Here is a 12737-nt window from a genome sequence, read left to right as displayed (position 1 = left end):
TTTGATTGAATCTGTGTAAAATATTTTCTGCTGTTTGGCAGATTTCCTGAAAATATTTTTCGGAATTTTTTTTTTACATATATTAATATATATTAATAAATATTTATATTTTAAATTATTTTTACATATATTGCAATGATTTATTTATAAATAAATAAAATTAAATATATAATAATACTCAATTATTAAGCTACAATATTAACCGTCATAAATTGAAAATAACCAAAGTCAAATAAATTATTTGTAATTGTGTTAAAAAAATAAAAAACAAGGGTTGAATACTTATAAATTTAGCTTCCAAACCACAATTAAAAAAATACTAATCTATGCATTTATTTAAAACATATAAGATGTATTTACCTACCAATATGAAACTTTGGATCTTTTAAACAGATTCAGCAAGACCAAAATGTTAAACAAAAGAAAAGACATATTCCAAATCCTTAGTAAATTGTTATAGACTGTGTTTGGCGTAATTGCTTAAGTGCATCTACTATCAAATTGCTAGCCACTTACAACTAAAAAAATGGCAATGTCTGCTGCCAGGAAGCTTGCTGGGTTCAAATCAAAACACACAAAAACCAAAACTTAGCCTAAATAATCTAATCATAAAACACTACTCCGACTGTTAGCGTTGCATTAACTGATTCACCATCTGCTATCAAATTGCTAGCCACTTGCACCTTTCTTTAATAAGACTTTGATTACTTTCAGATGGGACCCTTGAACAGTATAGTGAAGTGGAGTGAATCCCTTGCGATTAGTGGCTCTCACTGAAACTCCTGATGAAAGCAGAGTTCAGACAACCTCTAGATGTCCTTTCTGCGCCGCAAAATGAATCGCACCCATGCCATCCATGGCAGCAGCACCAACATCAACATTTTGCTTGCAAAGATAACTCACTACCTGTGCTTGCCTTTTGGAAGGCAAAAACATATACAGATGGATATTCTGAACAACCCAAAAGAACAATGTTGTCACGGGGCAGAATTGAAGTTAAATATCCAGGTAACTATCATGATCTTTGAAGCCAATAAGATAACAACCTCAAGACATAGATTCAACTTCACATCAACCTCTAAAATGCTTCAGACATATTTGTGTCCCAAGTAATATGATTTATCATAGTAGCTGCAAAATTCAAAGCAACATTAATAGTTACAACATGGTACCAAATACTTGCTTTATATAGCACAACATGCATTCTTAAATATTTTGAAAAGAAAAATCTTCATAGGCCGTCCATCTTAGTTCTGTTATCAAGGATACAACCGAATGAAATCTATCCAAGCACACACAAAAAACAGGTCGTACCCAGTGCACAAGGATCTTGGCTATAAATAGGGGCAGGTCTAATGTATGCTGCATTCCCCTGTTCACAAAGGTTGTTTCAAGGTTTGAACCCATAACCAAGCAGATAGCAAGTCAGGGACGACCTTCAAAATCTTGCCTATTAAAACACAAAACTTGTAGCTATAGTTTGTATCCAATTGGGTGATAAGAGGATAGCAGCTAGGGACCAAATGAAAAGTTTAGCCATAGTCTTTAAAATCCAAAAGGGCATACATTTTAAGTTTAAAATGATTGGTTTTCAAACAATAGGTTTAACACTATGAAACAAGCATTTTAGTCCATCTAAACAACATCTGTCACTCTAAATAAAACCAAACCTATATTCGCTCAGAGGTATACAAATGCCATAATAAGTACCTGAAAAATGGTCATTTTGGCGTTCCACAACATCTGAACCTTGAACTGCATACAATTTTAGCAACAAGTATATACGCAATTTTCAACAGTCATCAAACAGAATATGAATAACAGTAACCATTTTCTTTGTAATACTTGAAAAATCTTTCATTTTCAGGATTCAGTGAAAATAGACATTCTCATTCTCATCTAATAAGCACAATAGCAAAAATTAGCATTTTGATATTGATGTTACTTATTAATGTGTATGCTTCTGATTTGTGACCAACTAGAAATCAGCATGACAGAGCACTGATGTCTTTCCATACAGTGTAATTTTCATAGATTAATCTGTTCAAATTTTGAGCATTCTTCACTTTTGCTATAGAGGCTTCAACGCTAAGAGGAATCACTGGATGATGCATTTTTTGGATGACATAAAATTTTCAGTAGAACTTAGCAGTGTACTTGCAAAATATAAACTCTGCTGACAGGTTCTGAATGCTAAATGAGTTCTTTGCATTTATTTCCTTTTCTTTTCATTTTTCCTCTTCACTGTAAGCAAACATTTTACCCCCACCTTACTTTTACCTTACAGTATCTAAAATGTAGGATCAAAGCTCACCTTGCAAGAAAATAACTCAACAATGCAGTCTTCTTTTGTGGGGATCACTCGCAAGTCAAGTACAGGACTTGCTTCAAAGTTGAAGAGCGCAAGTTTTGGAAGTTTGCACCTAAACAGCATCGAAGAACATATATATAATCAACAGATAAAGAAGATGAAGATAAAAGGCATCAAATTAAGCCCTGAGGTTAGAGCTTTAGAACGAATGAGAAACTTGGAATAAGTCAATTAAAAAAAAAACAGTTCCTTGATAGCCAGAGCAAAAAAGAGATTATGACTGAATAGATCAAATTTCCTTTTTCTTCTCTGACCTCTCTTCTCAAGATTCAGCCATAGAAGCTGGAAAAGCACAAGAAATACAAAGAATGGCAGAAGGAACTAGACTCAATACCCATTCTAGATTCAACTGGACACACTTAAGGAATCTAATAACCAGAATTAGAGAGAGAAAATTCTGTATTATATTAAACAAAAATTAGAGAGAAAAGGAAGGAAAACAGAATGCAGAGGTAAAATATTAGAGAAATATGCAGATACCTTGAGGAGATTAGAGATGAAATTTTCTCGACTGTGGACCTTAATTTTTTAAGGTTTCTTCAAAATACAGAGGTAAGGCTGACGGTCGAGCGACAGAGATGACGATGCTGAGATGGTGAGGTGAGGCCAACGAACGGAGATGAGGAGCCGAAGGAAGATACAGAAATGAATCAAAGAACAACAGGACAGATCACATCTACATTGAGGAGGACGTGACGGTCAGACGACGAGAGCTTCGATTGGGGGGAATTGAGTTTTTCTTGGGCATGGGAACAACCGATCAAGGATGGGGGAAGGGGAAGGGGAAGGGAAATGGAAGATTTCTGTTCTTTCTAATTTTCCTGAAGATGTCTTACCGAATTAGAAACGGTAAGACATTTTCCAAAATTAACACCTTCTTTTCCCGTGTTTTATAATTAGTTTTACAGTATGAAAATATTTTCAGCCAATCAAACACCGAAAATTTCAGAAAATGTTTTCCGGAAAACATTTTACACCAATCAAACGGACCCTAAATAATTTAATTTTTTGGGTACTTAACTGTTAAATAGGTAATGGAAGGATGACATGTTGGTTTTTTAGTTACATAATAATAAAATCAGCCCTATCTCTTATTCCTAATTCTAAAAATTAAACTCATATTGTTTATACATTATGTCAACTTAATTTTTTATTAAACCATAAATTATAAAAATTTTAAGCAACATACATTAAATCTTCCAAAAATTATAATAAATTAAAATCCATAAAATCTATTAAATATTATAAAACAAATTCAAAAGCAATATAAAAGAAATTACGTTCATGGAATTTGTAGGTATTTATAGAAATCAAAATACGGCATCATGAAACATTAACAATTTTTGGAATGCAAAACTTACAAACCTAACCTTAACTAATTTCAGAAAGATGATCAACCACCTAGAAATTTAAACTAGGGTAAACTACTTAGGTTTTCACCCAATTTTTTACAAGTTTCTATTTTTGTAATTGATTTTTTTGTTAATTTAATCAATCTCATTAAATCAATTACAATTATTAAACCAAATTAACATATTGTGCAAAATGTTAATGACTAAATTTGTTAGTATATTAATCGAAAGACAACTACATAAACATTCCGTTTGGCAACCAAAGGCATTTTATCAGTGGAGTAATTAAAAATTTCAATTGATCTAACAAGAGTAACTAATTTAACCAAAAAATCGGTGATCAAAATAAAAACATTAAAGTTTAGGTGATCATCTGGGTAATTTACCCAAAATATATAATAAAAGTAAAACCATTTCACATATCAAGTCTATGAAATGCATTTTCAGCAACTCGTAGCAACTAGAAAATTATTTCTCTCACCAAATAGAGAATGAACAACATAATCATGAGGTGTTGTGTGATAGTTTTTCACTTCATCCCTTAATCATAAGGTTGGGGGTTTGATTCTTGTCCATGGGAGTACAGTATATTTCATGACTAGCCGTTTACCTTTTTGGAAAGCCCTTGCGGTGAGGGGTTAGTTGCCATTACCCGGCAGTGGATGCCTTAGTTTCGACCAAAAAAAGAAAAGATAATGAACCATATTTGTTCTTACTTTAAAGGGGAAGAGGAGGGGGGAGAGGTCCACGAAAGGTGAAGCCAGAAATTATTTTTGGGGTTGAAATTAGTTATGTATTTTTTTATGATAGTTAAAATGCAATTTCGTTGTTGTATTAGTTTATATCTTTATAATTTTTGAAGGATTAGATTATAATTTTATCAATTTTGGAGGCTAAAGTGTAATTTAATTTATTACTGATTTATAATTTTATAGAATATAAAGGGGATGATATAATATTTTTCTATTTTAGGGGGAACTAGCCCCTACCAACCCCCTCAGTGCTGCCCTTGGATGTCAAGGCTCCCTAACAACAAGGAACTAAATCAAACAAGTTCAAAGCAAAGAGCAAACTTTAAAGAACCAAACCTCAAGATTACAAGTATTAGTTGACTAGAACTTGTTGCCCCTCATATATTATTCTTCCATTAAACCTTATTTCCTTTTGCTCTCTCTTCATTGTTGTTATTCAAAATATTTATAATGTCAATATCTTTAATGTATTAATGTATTATAATTTTTATGTTTTTTTCTACTTTATTACATTTTTAATATTATTTTTAAATTTTTTAAAACTTTTTAGAATTATGACCAAATTGATACAATTTGTAAGCATTGAAGGTTAAATTTTATAAAATTAAGACCAAATCGACATAATCTCTAAATGATAAGGGCTACATTTATTATTATGTTAATTTAAAAAAAACCAGCCACATTATCCTTATGTTAACCATTTAGTTGGGTGACCAAAAAATATAATATCAAATTGTTGGGTGATGCAATTGGAATATTTTGAAATTTGATGACAAAACAAAAACTTATGTATAGTTGAGTGATGTCCACAGACCTAACTAAAAATTTGACTAAGGCAAATGCCCCTATCAATTAATGGTATAGCAACGGTGAGTAAAGATATCGTTCCCACGAAGACTAAAAATACTAGTAATTACTGCATTTTTATTATTTAATTGAATAATTGAATAATTGTTTAAAAACTAAAATTAACTAAATTAATTAACTAACGAACATGACAAAGAATAAAACATGAAAATAACCGATTAACAACCAAAAAGCGAAACAATACTCAGGAAAGAATCCACCTAAACTTCATCTGTCACTATCAATCTAAATTACGTAATTTCTTTACTTAGTATCTTAATCCATAAAAACTCCTAAATTATATTAATATCTCTTTCGAGAGTAAGAGCATCTGACTCTAAGTTGATTAATTAAAATTTCTTTCTAATAAAACCCCTATTATTGCATTAACTCATGCTATGGATTCCCCTATTAGATTTGACTCTAATCCGGTAGATTTATATCGTTCTATTTCTAGGATTGCATGCAATTTCACTCAATTACGCAAATCTACTTTTAAACAGGGTCTGTTCCTCCTCTTATTTAAGCACATCAAATATAGATCAATAATCTAGAAATATCTAACCAATAATTAAGCACACATAATTGGAAACAAGATCTAAGTATTTATTGCGTAAAATTGAAATCAAAAGACAGAATTCATCATAAGGTTCATCTCCCCTAGGTATTTAGAAAATTAGTTTGTGCTTGAAAATAAAAATATCCAAAGCACAATTTAACCAAAAGAAATAAAGAAAATCATGATAATCTCCTAATAAATCAAATGGGAATCTTCAATCTTGACGGAAATCTGCTTCAGAGTCGGCTTCAATGGTGTTTTTCGAACTGTTTTCTAGAGTATTCTATGAAGGCTCTCTCTATCTTCTTATTTTTTTCATATATACATCTTAAAATGCCCGAAAAACCTCAAAAACGTGATTTTCCATAATTTAAGGTACAAATTCATAAAATCGATATGACCTATCAAATGACTATATGGCGTCCCGTGTGACTCATACAACCGTGTGGAAGGGGCCAAGCCGTGTGGCTCTTATAGTTTTTTCTGACTTTTTTCTTTTCGTTCGTTTTTGCTCATTTTGCTCCCAAATGTTTTATTAAACATAAAAGCATGAATTTAAAGGATTAGGAGCATACAATTCACAATTAATATTGAATAATCACCCAAAAATTCATTAAAATAAGACTAAAATATGTTATTTTTAGCACTTATCATTGAGGGACCAATTATGTAATTTACCCTAAGTTTTAACTTAAGATATTGAATAAGTTGAGTTTGAATATTTTGAATAGCTTAGAAGCTTAAAAAAACATTTAAAATTTTTTTTGGGTACATAGCAAACATGAGAAATAAGTATTATTCATTGATGCACACAACCAGTTTTTTGTTTACTTTTCGAGTTGTTGATTGTCGTTGTTTTCTTGGATAGTCTTGATTAGGGGTGAGTATTTGATTGAATCAATTCGAATTGAGTCAAAAAATTTCGAGTTAGTCAAGTTGACGAATCCTATTTTAGCAACAGATCTCGATTTAAATTTTTCGAATCGAGTAAAAAAATTCAAGTCTAGTCGAGTCGAGTTAACAAATCCTATTATTTATACCCAATGTTGTGTTTACATGGACCGATTATTTAACTAGTAGACGAATTACAAGATTATTTAACAACATAAATGATATAATGATTTTGTCTTTTAACTTAATGAGTAAACATTTATTAAAACGATGTAGTTTTGTCTTTTAATTTAATGGTTTTGACTTTTAACTTTAAAAAAGTGAACATTTATCAAAACGACGTAATTTTGCCTTTTCTTATTAGGATTTTCAGATAACTCGAATTATGTAATTCATATTCGAGTTAAACCGAAAAACTTAATTTTTTATTCGAGTTGATCTGAATAACTTGATTAACTCAAATAACTCGAACTATTTAATTCAAAATTTAAATTTTTTATCAAAATTTTCGAATCGAATCAAATTTTGCTCACCTTAATCTTGACTGAGTTTAGGATTTTCTTGGATGTCCTGTAAAGCTGGAAAAAGTCTCATTTCCAACCTTTGATTTGGTAAGTGTTTAGATATTAACGAATGAAAAGTATTACCGGAATTTTCACTTGCTTAGTACAGTTACTGCAAGAGTATTTATAGCAGCAGACTTATAACAATCTAACCAACTTAAACTAACAGGTAACAACTATTAACCAACTAACTGTTTATTATCTATGCTAACATTCTCCTGGTTTTAGTTGTTTGTTGTAAAACACGAAAAACACTCACTACTTGCACCAACTTGCAGACCTTGTCTGAATACATCAAACTGCTTCGGTGGAACAGGCTTAGTGAGAACATCAGCAATTTGTCTTGCTGACGGGACAAAACTAACTTAAAGAATGCCATCAAGCAGTTTTTCACGAATAAAGTGATGATCAATCTCCACATGTTTCATTCAAGCATGATGAGTTGGATTTGCAGCCGTGCTAACTGTAGAGGTATTATCACACCATACAACTGGTTTTTGACATATTGTTAGCCCAATCTCATCTAACAACTGCTTAACCCAAAGTAACTCCGACACACAATTTGCCAGGCTACGATACCCAGCTTCAGAAGACGACCTGGAGACCACTGCTTGTTCTTGGAGCACCAGGCAATGGGATTTCGTCCTAAGTAAACAACGTAGCCGGAAGTAAACCGACGGTCTTCAACAGAAGCAACCCAGTCAGCATCAGAATAACAGACCAACTGAAACTGCCCTTTGGAGAAACACAAACCATGATTCATAGTCCCTATAAGATATCTTAAAACACGCTTAACAGCCTTCCAATGATCTTCACTAGCAGCATTCATATATTGGCTCAGCTTATTGACAAAAAAAGCTAAGTCAGGACGCGTAACACACAGATACTGAAGCATACCAACTGTGCTGCGATACAAGTGAACATCGGCAAACAATGAACTACCATTTGAAGCAACAAGTTTTGGAATACTCACCATAGGCGTAGGCGTGGGTACAGCACCTAACATACCTGTTTTATTAAGAATCTCTTCAACATATTTTTTTGAGTCAAACATTAGCCCTGAGCCGTGTGTTGTACCTCAATGCCCAAGAAAAAACTGAGTCTACCAATGTTTTTAAGAGCAAATTTACCATGCAATTGACTTACCACCTTGTCAATCTCAGCGACCGAACTACTTGTCACTACTATATCATCCATATAGGCCATAAGTAACACTAGGTTATCAGTAGAGGCACGAATGAATAGAGAAGGGTCAGCTTGTGATGCTCGAAAATCAGATCGATCCACAAGGTACTGTTTTAGTGTCTGAAACTATGCTCGAGGAGCTTGTTTAAAACCATACAATGCTTTGGTCAGACAACAAACCAGCTTCTCACCATTGTCACCTGCAACTTCAAATCCTAATGGTTGAGCCATATAGATTTCTTCTGTCAAATCACCATTGAGGAAGACGTTGTTCACATCAACCTGCCTTAATGATCAGCCCTTCATAACTGCAATAGCAATAACAGTTCGGATAGTAGTTGCCTTAACCACTGGACTAAATGTGTCCCTAAAATCAAAGCCAGCATGTTGAGAAAAGCCCTTAGCCACCAACCGAGCCTTATATATTTTAATAGTTCCATCAGCTTTGTGCCTAACTTTAAACAGCCATTTGCACCCTATGATTTTTCTATTAGCAGGCATAAGACAAAGCTCCCATGTTCTATTGCAAATAAACGCTTGTAACTCATTATGAACTGCTGTTCACCAACACTCATATTACGTGGCATCATGGATGTCAGTTGGTGAGTCATTTACGAAACAATCAACCTTGCTCAGATAGACTTTAGGCTTAAAAATACCAGTCTTGCTGTGGGTAATCATTGCATGGGAGTTGACAGGTACATTCGATAAGTCAGCAGATAAAGACTGTCTAGAAGAGCTAGATGTGCTGGAACCAAATTGCACACATGGAGACTGCACTACAGGATTCTGACTAGCCATCGGACATGCACTCAAAGAACCCTCAGAATGAGCCATTGGAACATTAGCAACAGGTAAAGTCATACCTGTAGAACCTGGTTGAACAACTAACAATTTAGAACTAGTTTGTAGAGCAGCAGGTAGAGAAGCTGTAGACTTGCAACTAAGAGCTGTAAAAGGAAATTCATGCTCATGAAGTGTAACATGGCGAGATATATTGACTCGTCCCTCAGCAGCCTGACAACGATACCCTTTATGACACGGAGAGTATCCTAAGAACGTGCATAGAGTTGATCTATACTACAGTTTTGAAGTGTTAAAGGGTCACAGATTAGGAAAACATAAACAACCAAACACTCTGAGAAAGGTGTAGGTTGGTTTCTTCTTAAACAACTTCTTATAGAGCAAAATGCCCAAAGGAATAGTAGGCAACCTGCTCACCAAATATACAGCAGTACTGAAGGCATCATTCCAGTAGACAACTGGCATAGCAGCATGAGCCAACATGGAAAGACCGGCTTCAACAATTTACCTATGCTTGCGCTCAATGAGGCCATTCTGTTGTAATGTATAAGGGCATTTGATATGCTGCACAATACCTTGTTGAGACAAATACTGCTTCAGAGCTTGAAACTCTCCTCCCCATCTGTCTGTAAAGCTTTAAGTTTGCACCCCAAAACTTGTTTAGCCTATCGGTGAAACAAATGAAACACAACAAGAACATCTGACTTTCTCTGCAAGAAATACACCCAGGTATACCTGGAGTAAGCGTCAGTAAAAGCAACATAATATCTAAACCCATTTGATATAACCAGAGATGGCCCCCAGACATCAGCCATTACAAGCTGCAAAGGAGCAGTATATTCAGTCAAGGACTGATGAAAAGGTTGCTTATGCCCTTTGCCCAAGTGACAAGCAGTACAACAAGAAGTGTCTTTATTAACTTTAAATTGTATATTACAATGTCTTAAAGCCTTTGTAAGAGTCGTATTACAAGGATGGCCTAATCGAGAGTGCCACACACTTAAAGGAACCATGGTAGTGGCAGTAAAACATTGTTAAGAACCATCAGCCAACATTGGTGCAACCGAACCATTTAGGTGCAACTTGTATAACCCATCATGCACTGAACCACTAAGGAGAATCTTCTTAGTCTTGAGATCACGAACCTGACACTGTGTAGGATAAAACTCAACCATCACTTGATTATCCTTTGTAAATTTTGACACAGAAAGCAAATTCTTAGTAATTCCAGGTACATGTAACAACGACTTCATAAGTAAAGCTCACGATGGAGTAAACAATGTGGATTGACCCATAGAGAGAACAGGGAGAGTAGTATCATTACCAACATACACCTTACTTGGACCATTGTAAGTTATAAGTTCACCTAGTGACGAGACTGAGTTTGTCAGATGATGCGTTGCACCAGAGTCGGGGTACCAAGCATTATCTGCAACTGCTGCAGGGGTTGCAACATAAGCTTACGGCGATAGAGCTGCAGGAGAAGACAGACAGGACGACACACTACCATGTTGTGCAGGAGAAGCACCAACGGATTAGTCCAGCTATTAAATGGAACAGGTGGACAAAACCAACCTGAGGACGAATTCTGACTAGGTATCAATGTAGCAGGCACAGATGGTGACCAAGGTACAAATGCAGCACCATGTCCAAACATACTAAGATTTGCTTGAGAGGCCATAGAAGGTCTATAACCAATATTCTTGCATGACGCATCAAACCTATAATAACACCGATCAACAAGATACCCTGATTTTCCACACAGTTGACACTGTACGTGCGGTCTAAATGAGCGACCGCGCCCTCTACCTCGAGTATTTCACGAGGGACAATAAACAGGTATAGGGACAGGCTCAGGCACTGAAGTTGAAGCTTGATGAGATACAAGATTAGCTGAACTAGGAGGCTCAAACCTAGTAACATGTTGACGTGCTTCAACATCAAGCAAGATCATGGTCACCCCTTGAACACTATACGGCACCTGACTAGCAATAATAATAGTGATAACTACCTCATAATCAGACGGTAAACCATTAAGAATAGCAGTAACATGCTCATGTTCACTGATAATCTCACCACAGTTAGCAAGGCTATCACAGTAGCTTTTAATTTTCATTAGGAAATCTTTCATAGAGAGCTCACCTTTTCGCTGAGAGTGAAGAGCCCTTCGATAAGACATCAACCGAAAAGTGGTTTTGTTACCATATAAGGTAACAATTGCATTCCATATTTGCGCACTAAAATCCAGCCTAATGAGATGCGGCAAAACAACTGGACTGACAGAGGACAATAACCAAAAGGCCAAAGCACAATCTTGTTGAACTCAAATCTTGCGAACTCAAGATTGTCTTGAAGAACTCCATCGTCAATCATAATCTGTCGAGGAGGAGGAACAGTGCTAGACTCAAGAAAATACTGGAGATTGTAAGTTTTAATAGCCAAAAGAACCTATTGTCGCAATAGCAGATAATTAGTATCATCAAGCAGAACACTAATCTTCTTGGTAGCAAAGAAACACCTATTAACAGCAGCCTCAAAAAAATTGGAAGCCATCACAGGCGTAGCAGATTACACAGCACACAGACTAGTAGGTAGAGCCATAAAGAACACAGGACCTCAAGAACCTATCGTCAAGAAGAGAAGAAAAAATGATACCATGTTAAGATATTAACGAATGAAAAGTATTACTGGAATTTTCACTTACTTAGTACAATTACTGCAAGAGTATTTATAGCAGCAGACTTATAACAATCTAACCAACTTAAACTAACAACTAACTACTATTAACCAACTAACTGTTTATTATTTATGCTAACACTAAGGATGGTGTTAGTCCACTTGTGATTTTTAGAAGCAAGCTTGCAAGATAAGATCTTGTGGTTTCTTAAGAGTAATAAGAATGAACGGAGGGTCCTAACCTATAAGTTTTAAGGCTATTATTATTTATTAAATAATATCCCAATTAAATAATTTATAATTTAATCCAACTCAATATTTTCGAAATGAAGTCATGGTAGTGGTGAAGGCGTTAGTGGATGAAATGAAAATGATGGGTGGTGGTGGAGGGTTTTGATGTGTAGTAGATGGTATGAGTTTATAAGTTTTGGTTATAAGCAATGATGACTTTCTACTTCATGCTTCTTTCTTTTGCCAATTCAACTTCTTAATACGTTAAAATAAATGAAGAAGGTAAGAAAACAGATGGAGAAATAGAAGAGAATGTAAAATAAAAAAAAGTTAAAAGAACATAAAAGAAAAAAAATTAAATTGCTCAAAACTAAAAATTCGAAGACCAATTGTGTAATTTAACCTAAAATTTTTATTTGAAATAATGATTTCACATGTCACGTCAGTTTACCATTATACTGTTGATGACAATTAACAATTCAGTGACTAAAATATTACAACATAATA

At 34.4% G+C, this 12737-nt stretch overlaps 2 long non-coding RNA genes across 3 annotated transcripts; both read right to left on the bottom strand.

Annotated features, from left to right (window-relative positions):
• Nucleotides 1-373: 373 nt before the first annotated feature.
• LOC107937619 (uncharacterized) lies at nt 374-3216 on the bottom strand. 2 transcript variants are annotated; one of them, XR_005923058.1, is made up of 5 exons: nt 2852-3215; nt 2315-2423; nt 1711-1755; nt 1047-1131; nt 377-951 (listed from the first exon to the last, which is right to left on the bottom strand). It is a non-coding gene; the product is annotated as an uncharacterized lncRNA (long non-coding RNA). The 2 variants fall into 2 exon arrangements; XR_005923057.1 differs by having other exon boundaries at nt 374-1131; nt 2852-3216.
• Nucleotides 3217-10213: 6997 nt separating this feature from the next.
• LOC121225144 (uncharacterized) lies at nt 10214-12002 on the bottom strand. The gene is made up of 2 exons (XR_005923056.1): nt 10648-12002; nt 10214-10474 (listed from the first exon to the last, which is right to left on the bottom strand). It is a non-coding gene; the product is annotated as an uncharacterized lncRNA (long non-coding RNA).
• Between the last annotated feature and the right edge of the window lie 735 nt (nt 12003-12737).

The sequence above is a fragment of the Gossypium hirsutum genome, chromosome D13 (assembly GCF_007990345.1).
Source record: "Gossypium hirsutum isolate 1008001.06 chromosome D13, Gossypium_hirsutum_v2.1, whole genome shotgun sequence".
Taxonomy (NCBI): Eukaryota; Viridiplantae; Streptophyta; class Magnoliopsida; order Malvales; family Malvaceae; genus Gossypium; species Gossypium hirsutum.
This window is presented reverse-complemented; position numbering and strand designations above follow the sequence as displayed.